This window comes from Trachypithecus francoisi, unplaced genomic scaffold (assembly GCF_009764315.1).
Source record: "Trachypithecus francoisi isolate TF-2019V2 unplaced genomic scaffold, Tfra_2.0 Lachesis_group5, whole genome shotgun sequence".
Classification (NCBI taxonomy): domain Eukaryota; kingdom Metazoa; phylum Chordata; class Mammalia; order Primates; family Cercopithecidae; genus Trachypithecus; species Trachypithecus francoisi.
The window spans coordinates 135,683,172-135,702,611 of NW_022681470.1; the positions used below are offsets into that span (position 1 = coordinate 135,683,172).

The 19,440-nt window shown below is 50.1% G+C and overlaps 1 long non-coding RNA gene across 1 annotated transcript; it reads left to right on the forward strand.

Annotated features, from left to right (window-relative positions):
- Positions 1-1,608: 1,608 nt before the first annotated feature.
- On the forward strand, positions 1,609-16,598 carry LOC117074884. Its single transcript, XR_004433751.1, has 3 exons — positions 1,609-1,661; positions 6,115-6,150; positions 16,568-16,598. It is a non-coding gene; the product is annotated as an uncharacterized LOC117074884 (long non-coding RNA).
- The last annotated feature ends 2,842 nt before the right edge of the window (positions 16,599-19,440 follow it).

A 19,440-nucleotide genomic window follows, 5' to 3' on the forward strand; every position in this document is an offset into this window, starting at 1 on the left:
CGTGCCACTGTACTCCAGCCTGGGTGACAGAGCGAGACTCCATCTCAAAAAAAAAAAACAAAAAAACAAAATGAGCCGGTCACGGTGGCTGATGCCTGTAATCCCAGCTACTCGGGAGGCTGAGGCAGGAAAATTGCTTGAACCTGGGAGGCGGACGTTATGGTGAGCCGAGATCGCGCCATTACACTACAGCTTGGGCAACAAGAGTGAAACTCCGTCTCGGAAAAAAAAGAAAAGAAAGAAAGAGAGAGAGGGAGAGAGAAATAAAGAAAGAGCAGGCCAGGCGCGGTGGCTCAAGTCTGTAATCCCAGCACTTTGGGAGGCCGAGACGGGCGAATCACGAGGTCAGGAGTTTGAGACCATCCTGGCTAACACGGTGAAACCCCGTCTCTACTAAAAAATACAAAAAAAGCTAGCCGGGCGAGGTGGCTGGCGCCTGTAGTCCCAGCTATTTGGGAGGCTGAGGCAGAATGGCGTAAACCCGGGAGGCGGAGCTTGCAGTGAGCTGAGATCCGGCCACTGCACTCCAGGCCGGGCGACAGAGCGAGACTCCGTCTCAAAAAAAAAAAAAAAAAAGAAAAGAAAGAGCAGAAACTCTAAACTCAGACTGTCCGGATTCTAACCTTGACTCTATCACTTTGTCATTTACTAGCTGGGTGACCAAGAACAGTGATTTAACCTGTCTATGCCTCAGTTTCTTCACCTTTAAAAAGGGGGGTGTAATTTGTAATGGTTAGGATAGGCCAGATCATGCTGCAGAAACAAACTAGCCCAAGAACCTTCAAACTACAACGTTTCTTTCTCACCCAGGCTTCAAGTCTGTTTTGGGTCATTGCAAGGAGGTTCTGCTCTTCATAGTCTTTGATGGAACAGCCACATTCTGGAACATTATGAAACACTGCTTGCTGTCATGCTGGAAGAAAATAAGAGCTTTGAGGGGGTCTCACACAGGCAATTAAATGTTGTAGTTCGGGAATAATGCCTGTCAATTTCACTCACAGCTCATTGGTTAGAACTAGTCACATGACCTCATCCAACACAAGGTGGGCAGGAAGTACAGCTACTGTAACCAAAATGTGAGTTAGTCACTTGCCAGCTTGCAAAGTCCAATTAACGAGAGCTAGGTCTGGTCTAAAGAAAGTGATTTATTCCAAAACTAGCTCAGGGGAAGAAGCAGAGGCCTCCCACCTTTAAACATGCTGCTTCCGTTTTGGAGCAGAAAGCCAGCAAAAGGCAGGAGGAAAAGTGGGGTGGGGGCGCATGTTAGCCCTGGTGCCTTATCTACAGGGCGGTTGAGCTGTGGCTGCTGGCACCTCTGTGGACAGGACTAGGCCAAAATCTCCCCAGATGGGAGTTTTTCGAGGTAGTCTCCTGGTGGAGGGAGTTTTGTAGATTTGGCTGTTACCTCTTGAGGCAACCTCCTGATGGGTGAGAGTTCTGTAGTAGGCATGCTTTGGTCTGTAAATCAACTGTCAACTCTTGAGGAGTTTGATGAGCTTGCCCTGTAGGGAGTGTCTGGTGAATCAAGGGGCTTGGGGGGGCGTGGAGCAGGAAGGGGTAAAAGGTTATATTTGGGGGTTATTTTGAGACAAAGCCTCCTCTGTTGCTCAGGCTGGAGTGCAGTGGCATGATCTCGGCTCACTGCAACCTCTGCTTCCCAGGTTCAAGCGATTCTCCTGCTTCAACCTCCCGAATGGCTGGAATTACGGGCGCACGCCTCTGCACCCAGCTAATTTTTTTTGTATTTTTTAGTAGAGACGGGGTTTCAGCACGTTGGCCAGGCTGGTCTTGAACTCCCAACCTCAGGTAATCCTCCCACCTTGGCCTCCCAAAGTGCTGGGATTGCAGGAGTGAGCCATCATGCCCGGTCTATATTTGTATTTCTACAGGGCTGAGTAGGAAGTGGGGAACCAGGTTGGAATGATAAAAGAGGAGAGAGAGAGAAAAAATAAACCATATCTTAGAAAAATGGGGGTGGCTGGCCTGGCGCGGTGGCTCACGCCTGTAATCCCAGCACTTCGGGAGGCTGAGGAGGGCGGATCACGAGGTCAGGAGATGGAGACCATTCTGGCTAACATGGTGAAAATACAAATACAAAAATACAATTTTTTTTTGTTTCTACTAAAAATACAAATATAAAAAAATTAGCCAGGCATGGTGGCGGGCGCCTGTAGTCCCAGCTACTAGGGAGGTCAGGAGATGGAGATCATCCCGGCTAATACAGTGAAACCTCGTCTCTACTAAAAATACAAAAAAAATTAGCTGGGTGTGGTGGCGGGTGCCTGTAGTCCCAGTTACTCGGGAGGCCGAGGCAGGAGAATGGTGTGAACCCGGGAGGCGGAGCTTGCGGTGAGCTGAGATGGCACCACTGCACTCCAGCCTGGGCAACAGAGCGAGACTCTGTCTCAAAAAAAAAAAAAAGAAAGGTGATCTCACTCAGGTACCTCATGCCTCTCTGACACTGGGTGAGCAAGACCAAGATGGATCAGTGGCTGAAAGCCTGAAAGATATGTGCCATGTGTACACCAACTGTGTGCCAGGCATAGACCAGGTGTGCACCAGGAATGTGGCAGGTATATGCCCGGTATACACCAGGTGTGCACCAGGAATGTGCTGTGTGTGCCAGGTGTATTCCAAGTGTGCACCAGGAATGTGCCAGGTGTGCACCAGGAATGTGGCAGGTGTGTGCCAGGTGTACACCAGCTGTGCACCAGGAATGTGGCAGATGTGTGCCAGGTATATGCCAGGTGTGCACAGGGAAAGTGCAACCACTGAGGCACAGTTCAGGCACACTGGTGCCTGGTCCTGAACTCTGATCACATCCATGTCTGGTCATAGAGCTCCATCACACATTCCTAGGGAAATAAAAACTGAAGACCCAGATCCTTTACCTAGACCCTTTACCACTGGGCCAATAGACACCCACCGCCTCCCCACCCAGAGACCCCCTGGGCATCCACAGCCACTGGGCAAGAGCAGGTATTCCTGTCAGTTTTGGCCCACAGCCTGGGAGCTCTGGAAGGTAGGAGCCGGCAACCTCCCCACCCCACCAGTCCCAGTCACTACAGCTGTCCACCCACCCCCTGTCCTTCCTCCTCCTCTCTTGGCCAGGAGGAGCACGGATTCTGAACCAGGCCCTTTTAGTCATTCAGTTCCTGAGCCAGAGGTGAGCGGTGAGGAGAGAGTTCCAAGAAGCAAAGTCACTCACTCAGGATCTCCCAGTGCTGGGTGGTGGAGGCAGGACTGGAACCTAGGCTGCTCTGTCTTCCAAGTTTTTGTTTCTTATTTTATTTATTATTATTATTATTTTTGAAAAATGCTCTCACTCTGCTGCCCAGGCTGGAGTGCAGTGGTACGATCATAGCTCACTGCAGACTCCAAACTCCTGGGCTCAAGTGATCCTACTACCTCAGCTCTCCAAGTAGCTGAGACTACGGGTGTGCCGCCATACCTGCCTTTTTTTTTTTTTTTTTTTTAGAGACAGGGTCTTGCTATGTTGCCCAGGCTGGTCTCAAACCCCTGGGCTCAAGCAATCCTGCCTCAGCCTCCCAAAGTGCTAAAATTACAGGTATGAGCCACTCACGCCCAGCCTGCCACAGCCTGGGCAACATAGTGAGACCCCTTCTCTACCGAGAAAGAAAAAAAATTTAGCATAGTGTGCTGGCATGCACCTGTAGTCCCAGCTACTCAGGAGGCCAAGGTGGGAGGCTCACCTGAGCCTAGGACTTCGAAACTGCAGTGAGCTATGATCAGGCCCCTGCACTCCAGCCTGGGCAACACAGCAAGGCCTGGTTTCAAAAAATTAAACAAAAATTTTCAAAGCATTTTTAAAAATGTTAGCAGGCTGTCTCTTTGACACTGCCTCTGTTTCCCCCACTAACCCCCCGCATTTCCCGCCGAATTCCTCCCAGACCCGGCCCAGCAGAACACCCCGCCTCCCCCTCCCTCCTCCCACCATCCAACCAGAGCTCACTTCAAAGGTGGGAACAGAGGCCTGCCAGGCACCTAGAGAGCCCCCTGAACAACCGACATCGCCCGGGGCCGAAAAGCGCTGGCAACTCGGGTTAAAGCCCTGCGCCCTCGGAGGACGCCTCCTAATCAGCCCGGCAGAGAGCCGAGCCAGGCCGGGGCCAGGGGCTCCACTCCCTCCAGCGGCGCTGGTTTCTTTAAGGAGAGAACAGCAAGTCAGGGCGGCTTCCCAGCTCCCAAATCCTCCTTCCCCTGATGGGGACCAAGGGAGGCCACGGCTGGCCGAGGGGGAAGTGGGGGCGGTCTACCTAGATTCTGGAGCCAGAAGAGGTGTATTCCAAGATGGGGGATTGGAAGGGGCAGAAACGGGCGGTGTCCTCGCCCGCAGGTGGGTAGGGGTTGGAGGGCCCGAGATGCTTGCTGAGGGGGGACCCACCATCCCTTCTCCGTTTTGGGGGGACCCTAGAGGTCTCCCAGTGCGCTCCAGTTTTCCAGCCCTCATTCGCTGCGAGCTAAACCCAGCCCGGGGGCCTCCCTGCCCGGAAAGGGCAGGAAAGGAGAGTTAAGGAGGATTTAGAGGCCCGCCCGCCTGCGGAGAGATTAGATGCGATCAATAAACAGACGGCTGGGCAAGGATCCCCTCGGAGGGGCTCCTTAAGACCCGTGACCCTGAGAAGTAATTAACAAGCTTGCTGGGGTTGGGCCAGGCCCGGGGCGGCCCCACCCCCAAGGCAGCTCCTCTGAAGCTGGGGCTGGGGTCCGGCTGCTTTAGCTCCAAGGCTTCTAGGGGTGTAAGTCGGGGGCTCACCAGGCTCCCTCTTCCTCTTCCACGCCAACTCTGTGGGTTCAGAATCTGGGTCGTCCAAAACGCTACTCCCTGGGGAGCCCAAGGGATCGTTGTGATAGAGCCTTCATTGGACTGCTTGCTGCCGACCAGTCACTGTCTAAAGCTACGCATAGCTCCCTCAGTTCACACCACAATTCTAGGAAGCAGGTTACCAAGACCAGGTCTACTTTACAGATGGAGAAACTGAGGCACGGGAAGATGAGAGGGCTTGTCCAATGTCACACCACAAGTAAATGAGGAATCTGGATTCAAATGCAGGCATTTGGGAACCAGGGCTTCAGTCCTTATCCATAGGGACTACAGTTTTTTTTGTTCCCTTCCCACTCCCAAAATTGCTCCCTTCCTAGACAAGTCATCACCAATAACAGTACCTTATTGTCCCCCAGCCATTGTTCTGACACCCTTTAACTATCTGAAACTCAACTTAGCATCCAGTGCAAAGAAAAACTCTGAGAACTGAAGCACGTATTTAAAGTCTGCGCAGGCCGGGCGCGGTGGCTCACACCTGTAAAGAAATCCCAGCACTTTGGGAGGCCAAGGCGGGCAGATCACTGGAGGTCGTCAGGAATTTGAGACCAGCCTGGGTAACATGGTGAAACCCCATCTCTACTAAAAATACAGAAAGTAGCCAGGCGTGGTGGCGCATGCCTGTGGTCCCAGCTGCTTGGGAGGCTGAGGCAGGAGAATCACTTGAGCCCAGGAGGTTGAGGCTGCAGTGAGCCAAGATCACACCACTGCATTCCAGCCTAGGTAACAGAGTGAGACCCTGTCTCAAAAATAAATAATAATAAAATAAAAGTCTATGCATAAGCTAAAGGATGTGAGCCAGGAGTCTTAAAAGCTCCAGGAAGGTAGGAGATCTGAGCTGTTTTTCCTTAACAAGTATAAGGTCTAGCATGTGGTGGGTGGTTACTATATTCTGGTCAAGTTGAACTGATGGTTGTGGCCCTTACTTATAGCCAATTTGCTCGTGGTTTAGACACAATAATAACAAGCTTGGTGATGTCAAATGGAGGCAAGGCACAACTTACGGGGAGATACCAACAGTGCTCATGGCAAAGGATGGAGTGAAATCCTCTTCCTCTTCCTCCCCTTACTTGCAGTGCCTTGATCCTTCCTCCCTTCCTCCCTCCCTCCCTCCCTCCCTCTCTCTCTCTCTTTCTTTGTTTCTCTTTCTTTATGTCTTTCTTTTCTTTCTTTTTCATTTTTTTTTTCTTTTTTGAGATAGAGTCTTGCTCTGTTGCCCAGGCTAGAGTGCAGTGGCACAATCTCCGCTCACTGCAATCTCCACCTCCCAGGTTCAAGTGATTCTCCTGCCTCAGCCTCCCGAGTAGGTGGGATTACAGGCACCAGCCACCAGCCCCAGCTAATTTTTGTGTTTTTGGTAAAGACAGGGTTTCACCATGTTGACCAGGCTAGTCTGGAACTCTTGACTTCAAGTGACCTCATGTGATCCACCTGCCTCAGCCTCCCAAAGTGCTGGGATTACAGGCGTGAGCCACCGTGCCCAGCCCTCCTTTCTTTCAAATGGGTTCTTGTGACTGTTATAGAAAATAATATCTGTCAAAGTGTTTAGCCTTTGTGCATGGAACTTAGTAAGTACTCAATTAAACATTCACTTGATTTTTTTTTTTTTTTTTTTTTTTTTTTTTTTTTTTTTTTTTGAGGTGGAGTCTCGCTCTGTGGCCCGGACTGGAGTGCAGTGGCCGGATCTCAGCTCACTGCAAGCTCCGTCTCCCAGGTTTACGCCATTCTCCTGCCTCAGCCTCCCGAGTAGCTGGGACTACAGGCGCCCGCCATCTCGCCCGGCTAGTTTTTTTTTTTGTATTTTTAGTAGAGACGGGGTTTCACCGTGTTAGCCAGGATGGTCTCGATCTCCTGACCTCGTGATCCGCCCGTCTCGGCCTCCCAAAGTGCTGGGATTACAGGCTTGAGCCACCGCGCCCGGCCGATTTTTTTTTTCTTTAAGAGATAAGGTATCTATCATTCTGTGGCCCAGGCTGGAATGCAGTGGCATGATCATAGCTCACTGCAGCCTTGGACTCCTGGACTCAAGCCATCCTTCCACCTCAGCCTCCCAAAGTGCAGGGATTACAGGTATGCACCACTCTACCTGGTCTCACTTACATTTATTTTTTATTTATGTGTTTTTTTTTTTTTTTTTTTTTTGAGATGGAGTCTCACTCTTCTTGCCCAGGCTGGAGTGCAATGGCGGAGTATCGGCTCACTGCAACCTCCGCCTCCTGGGTTCAAGCAATTCTCCTGCCTCAGTCTTTTAAGTAGCTGGGATTACAGGCACGCACCACCACGCCCAGCTAATTTTTGTACTTTTAGTAGAGACAGGGTTTCATTATGTTGGCCAGGCTGGTCTTGAACTCCTGGCCTCAGGTGATCTGCCTGCCTCAGCCTCCCAAAGTTCTGGGATTCCAGGCATGAGCCACCATGCCCCGCCTTACATTTTTTTTTTCAACAGGGTCTCACTCTCTTGCCCAGGCTGGAGTACAGTGGCATTTACACCCAGCAATCCAACAAAGTTGACACTATGCTTACCGCATTTATAAATGAGGAAACTGAAGCTCTGAGAGGTCAAGACACTTGCCCAAGTTCACAGAGCATATCGTGGTCAGGCTGGCATTCAGGCCCGGCTCTGTCTGATCCCAGAGTCCTGTCCTGAGAAAGACAAGAGGGAGGCTGGCTGCGGCGGCTCAGGCTTGTAATCCCAGTACTTTGGGAGGCTGAGGCGGGCAGATCACCTGAGGTCAGGAGTTCAACCAGCCTGGCCAACATGGTGAAACCCCATCTCTACAAAAAATGTAAAAAATAGCTAGGTGTGGTGGCACGTCCTTGTAGTCTCAGCTACTCAGGAGGCTGAGGCAGGAGAATTCCTTGAACCCAGCAGGTAGAGGCTGCAGTGAGCCGAGATCACACCACTGCACGCCAGCCTGGGCAACAGAGCGAGACCCCCATCTCAAAAAAAGGAGAGGGGACCAGGTGCGTTGACTCACACCTGTAATCCTGGCACTTTGGGAGGCCAAGGCGGGCAGATTACGAGGTCAGGAGATCCAGACCATCCTGGCTAACATGGTGAAACCCTGTCTCTACTAAAAGTACAAAAAAGTAGCCAGGCGTGGTGGTGGGCGCCTGCAGTCCCAGCTACTCCGGAGACTGAGGCAGGAAAATAGCATGAACCCGGGAGGCGGAGCTTGCAATGAACCGGTATCGCACCATTGCACTCTGGCCTGGGCGACAGTGCAAGACTCTGTTTCAAAAAAAAAAAAAAGGAGAGGGGGCCGGGTGTGGTGGCTCACGCCTGTAATCCCAGCACTTTGGGAGGCCGAGATGGGGGGATCACGAGGTCAGGAGATCGAGACCATCCTGGCTAACACGGTGAAACCCTGTCTCTACTAAAAATACAAAAAATTAGCCGGGCGTGGTGGCGGGCACCTGTAGTCCCAGCTACTCGGGAGGCTGAGACAGGAGAATGGCGTGAACCCGGGAGGCGGAGCTTGCAGTGAGCTGAGATCGCGCCACTGCACTCCAGTCTGGGAGACACAGCGAGACTCCGTCTCAAAAAAAATAAATGAATAAAATAAATTAAAAAATAAAATAAAAATACAAAAATTAGCCATGGTGGCAGGTGCCTGTAGTCCCAGCTACTCAGGAGGCTGAGGTAAGAGAATTGCTTGAATCCGGGAGGCAGAAGTTGCAGTGAGCCAAGATCACGCCACTGCACTTGAGCCTGGGTGACAGAGGGAGACTCCGTCTTAAAAAAAAAAAAACAAAAAAAAAAACAAAGAAGGGCGTGCATGGTGGCTCATGTAATCCCAGCACTTTGGGAGGCTGAGGCAGGTGGATCGCCCGAGGTCAGGAGTTCGAGACTAGCCTGGCCAACATGGTGAAACCCCATCTCTACTAAAAATGCAAAAATTAGCCAGATATGGTGGCAGGTGCCTGTAATCCCAGCTACTTGGGAGGCTGAGGCAGGAGAATCGCTTGAACCTGGGAGGCGGAGGTTGTGGTGAGCAGAGATCATGCCACTGCACTCCAGCCTGGGCAAAGAGCGAGACTCTCTCTCAAAAAAACAAAAAAAAAAAAAAAAAAAAGAAAGAAAGACAAAAAGGATAGACACCTAAAGATCAGCAGTGGTTTTCCTCAGGGCTGGAAATGTGGAGATCTTTATTGTCTTTTGGTTTACACATAGCGTATTTCCTGCCTATAACAAAAAAGAAGAAAAAGTTATTTTTAAATGTTCCCGAAATCTAACACTTTTGGTATCAGGAAAAGCTCCTGGGGAAGAATGCTTTTTGGTTACGATCCCCATGGGAAGTATCCTGCAATCACAGTGGGTGACTGAGGTCTGTCATAAAGATAAGAGAATTTGCAAGAAAAGCTTCAAAGGGCAGCACAGTGGCTCAGGCCTGTAATCTCAGCACTTTGGGAGGCCGAGGTGGGTGGATCACTCCCTGAGTCCAGGAGTTCAAGACCAGCTTGGACAACATGGCAATACCCTGTCTCTACAAACAAATTTTTAAAAATTAGCCAGGTGTGGTGATGTGCACCTGTACTCCCAGCTACTCGGGAGGCTGAGATGGGAGGATCACCTGAGTCCAGGAGGTCAAGGCTGCAGTGAGCCATGATTGTGCTGCTGCACTCCAGCCTGGGTGATAGCATGAGACTCTGTCTCAATAACAAACAAACAAACAATAACTAACTAAATACATAAAAAATTTAAAAGGCTTGAATCACAACCCTAGCACCCTGGAACACTGGGCAGATGTTGCCATCCTCAGAAACCATGGATCTGGGTCAGGTGAGTGACCCGTTCTCAGGACAGGCTTGAAGCTGAATTCACTCCCCTCCTGCCATCCATCTCCTCTCAGTTGTCTGACCCCAGCTGGAAGGCAGAGGATAACCAGAACCAAGTAGAGGCATGTGAAAACAGGATATAGAAGGCCAAGTGGGAACTATCTTATCCTACCCAACTCAGAACACAAAAACAGCCCGTCGGACGGGCATGGTGGCTCACACCCGTAATCTCAACACTTTGGGAGGCCAAAGTGGGCAGATCATAAGGTCAAGAAATCGAGACCGGGCCGAAAACGGGGCCGGGCACGGTGGCTCAAGCCTGTAATCCCACCACTTTGGGAGGCCGAGACGGTCGGATCACGAGGTCAGGAGATCGAGATCCTGGCCAACATGGCGAAACTCTGTCTCTATACAAAAATTAGCTGGACATGGTGGCAAGCTCCTGTAATCCCAGCTACTCGGGAGGATGAGGCAGGAGAATCATTTGAACCCGAGAGGCAGGGGTTGCACTGAGCCGAGATCATGCCACTGCACTCCAGCCTGGTGACAGAGCAAGACTCTGTCTCAAAAAAAAAAAAAAAAAACCAAAACCAAAAAACAACAACAAAAATAACAAACCAGCCCATCAGCCAGGCGAGGTGGCTCACATCCGTAATCCCAGCACTCTGGGAAGCCAAGGCAGGCGGCTCACCTGAGGTCAGGAGTTCGAGAGCAGCCTAGCCAACATGGTGAAACTCAGTCTCTACTAAAAATACAAAAATTAGCTGGGGGTGGTGGCAGGCGCCTGTAACCCTAGCTACTCGGGAAGCTGAGGCAGGAGAATCATTTGAACCTGAGAAGCAGAGGTTGCAGTGAGCCGAGATCATGCCATTGCACTCCAGCCTGGGTACAAGAATGAAACTCCGTCTCAAAAAAATCCCCAAAACCAAGGCTAGGCGCGGTGGCTCACGCCTGTAATCCCAGCACTTTGGGAGGCCGAGGCGGGCAGATCACGAGGTCAGGAGATCGAGATCATCCTAGCTAACACGGTGAAACCTCATCTCTATTAAAAATACAAAAAATTAGCTGGGCGTGGTGGCGGGCGCCTGTAGTCCCAGTGACTCGAGAGGCTGAGGCAGGAGAATGGCATGAACCTGGAAGGAGGAGCTTGCAGTGAGCTGAGATTGTGCCACTGCACTCCAGCCTGGTGACAGAGCGAGACTCCATCTCAAAAAAAAAAAAAAAAAGAAATATCAAAGAATAGGTAAATTTTATTTTATTTATTTCACTTTATTTATTTTATTTTATTTTATTTTATTTGAGATGGAGTGTCGCTCGGTTATCCAGGCTAGAGTGCAGTGGCACAATCTTGGCTCACTGCAACCTCCCCCTCCCAGGTTCAAGTGATTCTCCTGCCTCAGCCTCCGGAGTAGCTGTTATTACAAGTGTGTGCCACCACACCTGGCTAATTTTTGTATTTTCAGTACAGATGGGATTTCACCATGTTGGCCAGGCTGGTCTCGAACTCCTGACCTCAAGTGATCCGCCTGACTCTGCCTCCCAAAATGCTGGGATTAGAGGTGTGAGCCATCACGCCTGGCCAGAATGGGTAATTTATAAAAAAAAAGAGGCTTAATTGACTCACAGTTCTGCAGGCTGTACGAGCACAGTGCTGGCATCTACTTGGCTTCCGAGAAGATCTTAGGGAGCTTTAACTCATGGCAGAAGGTGAAGCAGGAACTTCACATGGCAAAAGCAGGAGCAAGAGAGAGAGTGGGGTGGAGGGGAGGTGCCACACATTTAAACAGCCAGATCTTCAGGCCGGGCGCAGTGGCTCACACCTGTAATCCCAACACTTTGGGAGGCCAAGGCAGGTGGATCATTTGAGGTCAGGAGTTAAGAGACCACCTTAGGCCGGGCGCGGTGGCTCAAGCCTGTAATCCCAGCACTTTGGGAGGCCGAGACGGGCGGATCACGAGGTCAGGAGATCGAGACCATCCTGGCTAACACTGTGAAACCCCGTCTCTACTAAAAAATACAAAAAACTAGCCCAGCGAGGTGGTGGGCACCTGTAGTCCCAGCTACTCAAGAGGCTGAGGCAGGAAAATGGCATGAACCCGGGAGGCGAAGCTTGCAGTGAGCTGAGATCCAGGCCACTGCACTCCAGCCCGGGCGACAGAGTGAGACTCCGTCTCAAAAAAAAAAAAAAAAAAAGAGACTAACCAACACAGTGAAACCCCGTCTCTACTGAAAATGCAAAAAAATTAGCTGGGCACAGTGGCACACGCCTATAATCCTGGCTATTCCGGAGGCTGAGGCAGGAGAATTGCTTGAATCTGGGAGGCGGAGGCTGCAGTGAGCTGAGATCATGCCACTGCACTCCAGCCTGGGCAACAGAGTGAGACTCCATCTCAAAAAACAAACAAACAAACAAACAACAACTAGATCTCCAAAAGAACTCACTCACAATTGTGTGGACAGCACCAAAGAGATGGCATTAAGCCGTTCATGAGGGATCCTCCCCCATGATCCAATCCCCTCCCACCAAGCCCCACCAATAATATATGGACTTTTTTTTTTTTTTTTTTTTTTTTTGCCCCAAGGGAGGAAAAATTTTCTGAATCCCTGTGGTTAGACTCTGTCCAAAAAGAGAGAAGGGGCTGGGCATGGTGGCTCACGCCTGTAATCCCAACACTTTGGGAGGCCGAGGCGGGCGGATCAGGAGGTCAGGAGATGGAGACCATCCTGGCTAACACAGTAAAGCCCCCTCTCTACTAAAGATACAAAAAAATTAGGCCGGGCGCGGTGGCTCAACCCTGTAATCCCAGCACTTTGGGAGGCCGAGACGGGCGGATCACGAGGTCAGGAGATCGAGACCATCCTGGCTAACACGGCGAAACCCCGTCTCTACTAAAAGATACAACAAACTAGCTGGGCGAGGTGGCGGGCGCCTGTAGTCCCAGCTACTCGGGAGGCTGAGGCAGGAGAATGGCGTGAACCCGGGAGGCAGAGCTTGCAGTGAGCTGAGATCCGGCCACTGCACTCCAGCCTAGGCGATAGAGCGAGACTCCGTCTCAAAAAAAAAAAAAAACTAGCCGGTCATGGTGGCGGGCGCCTGTAGTTCCAGCTACTCGGGAGGCTGAGGCAGGAGAATGGCGTGAACCCAGGAGGCAGAGCTTGCGGTGAGCCGAGATCGTGCCACTGCAGTCCAGCCTGGGCAACAGAGTGAGACTCCGTCTCAAAAAAAAAAAAAAAAAGAGAGAGCCATGATCAGGAAGCCATCATGATGACTTGTGGAGACACTGGCCCTGAGGTAGCTGCAACCCTCTTAATACACAGGATGCAGGAAGAAAGTGCTGGGGGGTAGGCACAGTCAGCCCCTCTGTGAACCCTCAGGTGGGAGCCAACCGCCCATTTTACTGCTGAGTTTAGCGTTTGTGTTGTTCAAGAATCTAGGGCTTCTGGGAGACTAGAGAATGTCCTCATCTCCAGGGCACTTAAACCTCAGTTACCTAATCTGTGAAATGGGTATGATCATAGCAATCCCACAAAACTGCTGCTAGGGTTACATGTAATTACTTCTTCTTCTTCTACATTTTTTTTTTTTTTAAGAGATGGGTTCTCCCTATGTTGCCCAGGCTGGACTTGAACTCCTAGGCTGAAGTGATCCTCCCACCTTGGCTTACCAAGCCCAGTAAATTATTTCTTTTAGACACAGAGTCTCCCTGCTGGGCGCGGTGGCTCATGCCTGTAATCCCGGCAGTTTGGGAGGCTGAGGCGGGTGGATCACCTAAGGTCAGGAGTTTGAGACCAGCCTGACCAACATGGTGAAACCCCATCTCTGCTAAAAATACAAAAAATTAGCTGGGCGTGGTGGTGGGCACCTGTAATCTCAGCTACTCAGGAGGCTGAGACAGGAAAATCGCTTGAACCCGGGAAGCAGAGGTTGCGGTGAGCCGAGATCACTCCATTGCACTCCAACCTGGGCAACAAGAGCAAAACTCCGTCTCAAAAAAAAAAAGGAAAAAAAAGAAAGAACAGGGTCTCCCTCTATTATCCAGGCTGGAGTGCAGTGGTGCAATCATATCTTACTATAGCCTCAAACTCCTGGGCTCAAGTGATCCTTCCACCTCAGTCTCCCGAGTAACTAGGACTACAGGCACAGACCACTGTGCCCAGCTAATATATTTTTAAATTTTTGAAGAGATGAGGGCTCATTATGTTGCTGAGGCTGGTCTTGAACTCCTGGCCTCACTTGGTCCTCCCACCTCTGCCTCCCAAAGTGCTGAGATCACAGGTGTGAGCCACAGTGCCCGGCTAGGATTACATATAATATTACACATAAAAGTTACTGACACGTGATCTGGCATATAAAATAATAATCAGGCCAGGTGTGGTGGCTCACGCCTGTAATCCCAGTATTTTGGGAGGCCAAGGTGAGTGGATCACGTAAGGTCAGGAGTTTGAGACCAGACTGGCCAACATGGTGAAACCCTGTGTCTACTACAAATACAAAAATTAGCTGACGTGGTGGGGCACACCTGTAATCCCAGCTACTCAGGAGGCTGAGGCAGGAGAATGGCTCAAACCCAGGAGGTGGAGGTTGCAGTGAGCCAAGATGGCATCACTGCATTCCAGCCTGGTTGATGAAGCACAACTCTGTCTTAATAATAATAATAATAATGTCAGGTGCAGTGGCTCACGCCTGTAATCCCAGCACTTTGGGAGGGCAAGGTGGGCGGATCACTTGAGGTCAGCAGTTCAAGACTAGCCTGGCCAACATGGTGAAACCCCGTCTCTACTAAAAATACAAAAATTTGCTGGGCACGGTGGCTCACGCCTGTAATCCCAGCACTTTGGGAGGCCGAGGCGGGCAGATCACGAGGTCCAGAGATCTAGACCACGGTGAAACCCCGTCTCTACTAAAAATACAAAAATTAGGCCGGGCGCGGTGGCTCAACCCTGTAATCCCAGCACTTTGGGAGGCCGAGACGGGCGGATCACGAGGTCAGGAGATCGAGACCATCCTGGCTAACACGGTGAAACCCCGTCTCTACTAAAAATACAAAAAAAAAAAAAAACTAGCCGGGTGAGGTGGCGGGTGCCTGTAGTCCCAGCTACTCGGGAGGCTGAGGCAGGAGAATGGCGGGAACCCAGGAGGTGGAGCTTGCAGTGAGCTGAGATCCGGCCACTGCACTCCAGCCTGGGCGACACAGCGAGACTCCGTCTCAAAAAAAAAAAAAAATTAGCTGGGCATAGTGGTGCACACCTGTAATCCCAGCTACCCGGGAGACTGAGGCGGGAGAATCGCTTGAGCCCGGGAGGCGGAGGCTGCAGTGAGTCGAGATCGCACTGCACTCTAACCTGGGCAACAGAGTGAGACTCCATCTCAATAAATAATAATTATTACTAATAATAACAATCGATTGGTTGAGAGATCACCGTATGCCAGAAGTTGCTTTAAGCATTTTGCATGTGTTAATCCATTTTACGTCTCATAATATCGCTACGAAGTAGAAACGATTATCTCGATTTTGTAAAAGGTGAAACAGGAAAAGCCACTAGAGGAAAGCTGCCAGCCTCTCAACCTTCTTTTCCTTCTGACTCCAAACGACAGGCAGCATTCTTTCCATCTCTCACCTCCTCATGCCTCCTGTGGAAAAAATGAATGAACAGATGAGAAAAGTTGGAACTGGAGAAAGACCGTGTTCCTCGTGTTCTGTGGGACCTGGAAGGCTGCTAAAACCAGGGAGCCGGGTTCTCCTCCCTCCATCCATATCCACAGTCTGGGTCCCATCCAGACCCTCCTCTCCAAACCGGGGTTTGGGACAAAGCAGGTAAGGGTGGCATTTTCTTCCAGAGCAGAAGAAGGGGGTTCCTCCCCCGTCCCACTCCCGTTTCATTTTTAAGGGGGAAAAGCAGCTCCCCATACGGTGAAGCAATGAGGCGGACCAGCAGGTTCCTGGGGATCTCCGCAGCCCTGTTGCCATAGCAACCGAACTCACTCACAGCCTCTGATAGGTGAGTCAGCTGGGACCACAGCTTGGGTAGGAAAGGGATGAGGGAGTAGGAAAGAAACTTCAAGATCAACCACTGGCCCTCACACCGAGCTGCCCACACCCCAAGGACAAGGGAGGCTGGAAACCCTTGTCATCCCCAGGAAATGAGGGAGGGCACTCATACCCCTGGGACCTCCCTCCTGAATGTGGGCAGCTTTAAACATTTTTTTCCAACTTTGGAAGACAGTTGTACAACCTCGAAGGAGAGGAGTCAGGATTCACAAAACTTATGGATCACACGTGGCTCTAGGGGATATTTTCTTTGCTGTTTTATTTTTATTGTATATTTTATTCTTTTACTTTGAGGTAGGGTCTTGCTCTATTGCCTAGGCTGGAGTCTAGTGGAGTGATCACACCTCACTGCAGCCTGAAATTCCTGAGCTGAGGTGATCCTCCTGCCTCAGCCACCCGAGTAGCTGGGACTACAGACGTGCACCACCACACCTGGCTAATTTTTAAAATATATATGTTTTTGTAGAGATGGGGTCCTGCTACATTGCCCAGGCTGGTCTCAAACTCCGGCCTCAAGTGATCCTCCTGCCTTGGCTTCCCAAAGTGTTGAGATTACAGGCATGAGCCACTGCATCCAGCATCATTTCTTTTTATTATTATTATTATTGTTATTTTGAGATGGAGTCTCGCTCTGTCACCGAGGCTGTAGTAGAGTGGCGTGACCTCGGCTCACTGCAACCTTCACCTCCCAGGTTCAAGTGATTCTCCTGCCTCAGTCTCCTGAGGAGCTGCGATTACAGGTACCCTCACGACGCCTGGCTAATTTTTTTTTTCCTCTTTTTGAGACAGAGTCTTGCTCCTTCACCCAGGCTGGAGTGCAATGGTGTGATCTCAGCTCACTGCAATCTCTGCCTCCCGGGTTCAAGCGATTCTTCTGCCTCAGCCTCCCGAGTAGCTGGGACTACGGGCGCCTGCCACCACACCTAATTTTTGTATTTTTAGTAGAGATGGGGTTTCACCATATTGGCTGGTCTCAAACTCCTGACATTGTAATCTGCCCGCCTCGGCCTCCCAAAGTGCTGGGATTAGAGGCGTGAGCCACCGTGCCCGACCTAACCTGGCTAATTTTTATATTTTTAGGAGAGACAGGGCTTCACCACGTTGGCAAGGCAAGTCTCAAAGTGATCTGCTCACCTTGGCCTCCCAAAGTGCTGGGACTGCAGGCGTGAGCCACTGCATCCAGCCTAATCTTTTTATTTTTTTTTATTTTTATGTTTTTGCAGACAGGGTCTCACTAAATTACCCAGGCTGGCGAGGCAAGTCTCAAAGTGATCTGCTCGCCTTGGCCTCCCAAAGTGCTGGGATTACAGGTGCAGGTGTGAGCCACGGGACCCACCCTAATCTTTTTTTTTTTTTTTAGACAGAGTCTCACTGCGTCACCCAGGCTGGAGTACAGTGGTGGGATCAGCTCACCGCAAGCTCCGCCTCCCGGGTTCACGCCATTCTCCTGCCTCAGCCTCCTGAGTAGCTGGGACTACAGGCGTCCACCACCACGCCCAGCTAATTTTTTGTATTTTTCAGTAGAGACAGGGTTTCACCGTGTTAGCCAGGTTGGTCTCGATCTCCTGACCTCATGATCCTCCTCCTTTTTTTTTTTTTTAAAGCAGACAGGGTCTCACTACATTACCCAGGCTGGTCTCAAGCTCCTGGCCTCAAGCGATCCTCCCATCTCAGCCTCCTCAGTAGCTTGGATTACAGGCACAAGCCACCATGCCTGGCTTCCTTCTTTTTTAACGAATATGGTAAAGTGCACAAATCATAAATTTCAGCTTGGTGAATTTCTACACGTGTGTATACCTGTGTATCCACCATGCAGACCAGAAGAACATACTTGTCCCTCCAGGAAATTCCCAAATGCTCTTTCTCAGTCAATATCCTCCAATTTGACGTCTTCATCATGGATTAGTTCTGCCTACACCTGAACTTTGTGTAAGTGGAAATACATGGTGTGTCCTCTTCGGTGTCTTCCTTTTATGCAACATTGTATCTGTGAGAATATATTGTCATGGCTGTTTTCCTGTTCTTTTTCTTTGTTGTATGATATTCCATTGTGGAGATGTATCACAATGTATTTAGCTGCCAATGGACATTTGAGTTGTTTGCAGTGAATGGTTATTGTAAATAAAGCGGTTATGAACATTCTTATACAAGAATGTACAAGAATGTTGTACAAGAATGTTGTACAAGAATCTTGTACAAGAATGTTGTACAAGAATGTTGTACAAGAATGTTGTACAAGAATCTTGTACAAGAATGTTGTACAAGAATCTTGTACAAGAATGTTGTACAAGAATCTTGTACAAGAATCTTGTACAAGAATGTTGTACAAGAATCTTGTACAAGAATGTTGTACAAGAATGTTGTACAAGAATGTTGTACAAGAATCTTGTACAAGAATGTTCAAGAATGTACAAATGTCTTTTGATGAACATAAGTTTACCCTTTGTGGGGGTGTGGACAAGGTCTCACTCAGTAACTCAGGCTAGATCTCATGAACCTGTCTCACTGCAGGCTCAACCTCCCAGGCTCAAGTGATCCTCCCGCCTTAGCCTCCCAAACAGCTGGGACCACAGGCGTGCACTATCACACTCAGCTAATTTTTTTGCAATTTTTGTAGAGACAGGGTCTCACTATGTTGCCCAGGCTGCTCTTGAACCCCTGGTTCAAACTATCCTCCTGCCTTTGCCTCCCAACATGCTGGGATTACAGGCGTGAGGTGCCCAGCATCTTGGTTTATTGAATGCTGGCGACCTGCCAAGAACGTTACCTCAATTATATCCTTACGTAGTCACAACATTATTTAATTCACTCATTCAACACATATTTGAAAATCTAGTAGGTACCAGGTATTGTGGGACACATCGAGAATTAGTGTCAAGGTTTATAAATAAATTTTGGCCAGACGCAGTGGCTCACACCTGTAATCCCAGCACTTCGGGAGGCCAAGACAAACGGATCACTTGAGGTCAGGAGTTCAAGACCAGCCTGGCCAACATGGTAAAAACCTGTCTCTATTAAAAATACAAAGATTAGCTGGGAATGGTGGCACTCACCTGTTGTCCCAGCTACTCGGGAGGCTGAGGCAGGAGAATCACTTGAACACGGTGTAGGTTATAGTGAGCCAAGATCACGCCACTGCACTCCAGCCTGGGTGACAGAGTGAGACTCCATCTCAAAAAAGAAAGAAAGAGCCTGGCTCGGTGGCTCACACCTATAATCCCAGCACTTTGAGAGGCTAAGGCAGGTGGATCACCTGAGGTCAGGAGTTCAAGACCACCCTGGCCAACATGGTGAAACCCCGTCTCTACAAAAAATACAAAAATTCGCCGGGTGTACAGCTGCGCCTGTATCCCATCTACTCGGGAGGCTGAGGCAGGAGAATAGCTTGAATCCAGGAGGCAGAGGTTGCAGTGAGCTGAGATCATGCATGTAGCCTGGGTTACAGAGCCAGACTCTGTCAAAAAAAAAAAAAAAAAAAAGGAGAAAGGAAGGAAGGAAGGAGGGAAGGAGGGAGGGAAAAAAGGAAGGAGGAAGAGAGAGAGAGAGAGAGAGAGAGAGAGAGAGGTTATTCCAGCAGGGAATGGTCATGAAAACAAATAAGTAGGCGGCATCAGAGAGTTGACGGAGATTGACTGGGGGTGGTGACGTGGAGCCAAGGTGTGAAGAAGAAGGCAGAGCTGGTTGGCCATGTGAGATCTAGGGGGAAGGGTGCTGCAGGAGATGGGAATAGCCAGTGCGAAGGTTCAATGTAGCTAGAGTGGACTAAGC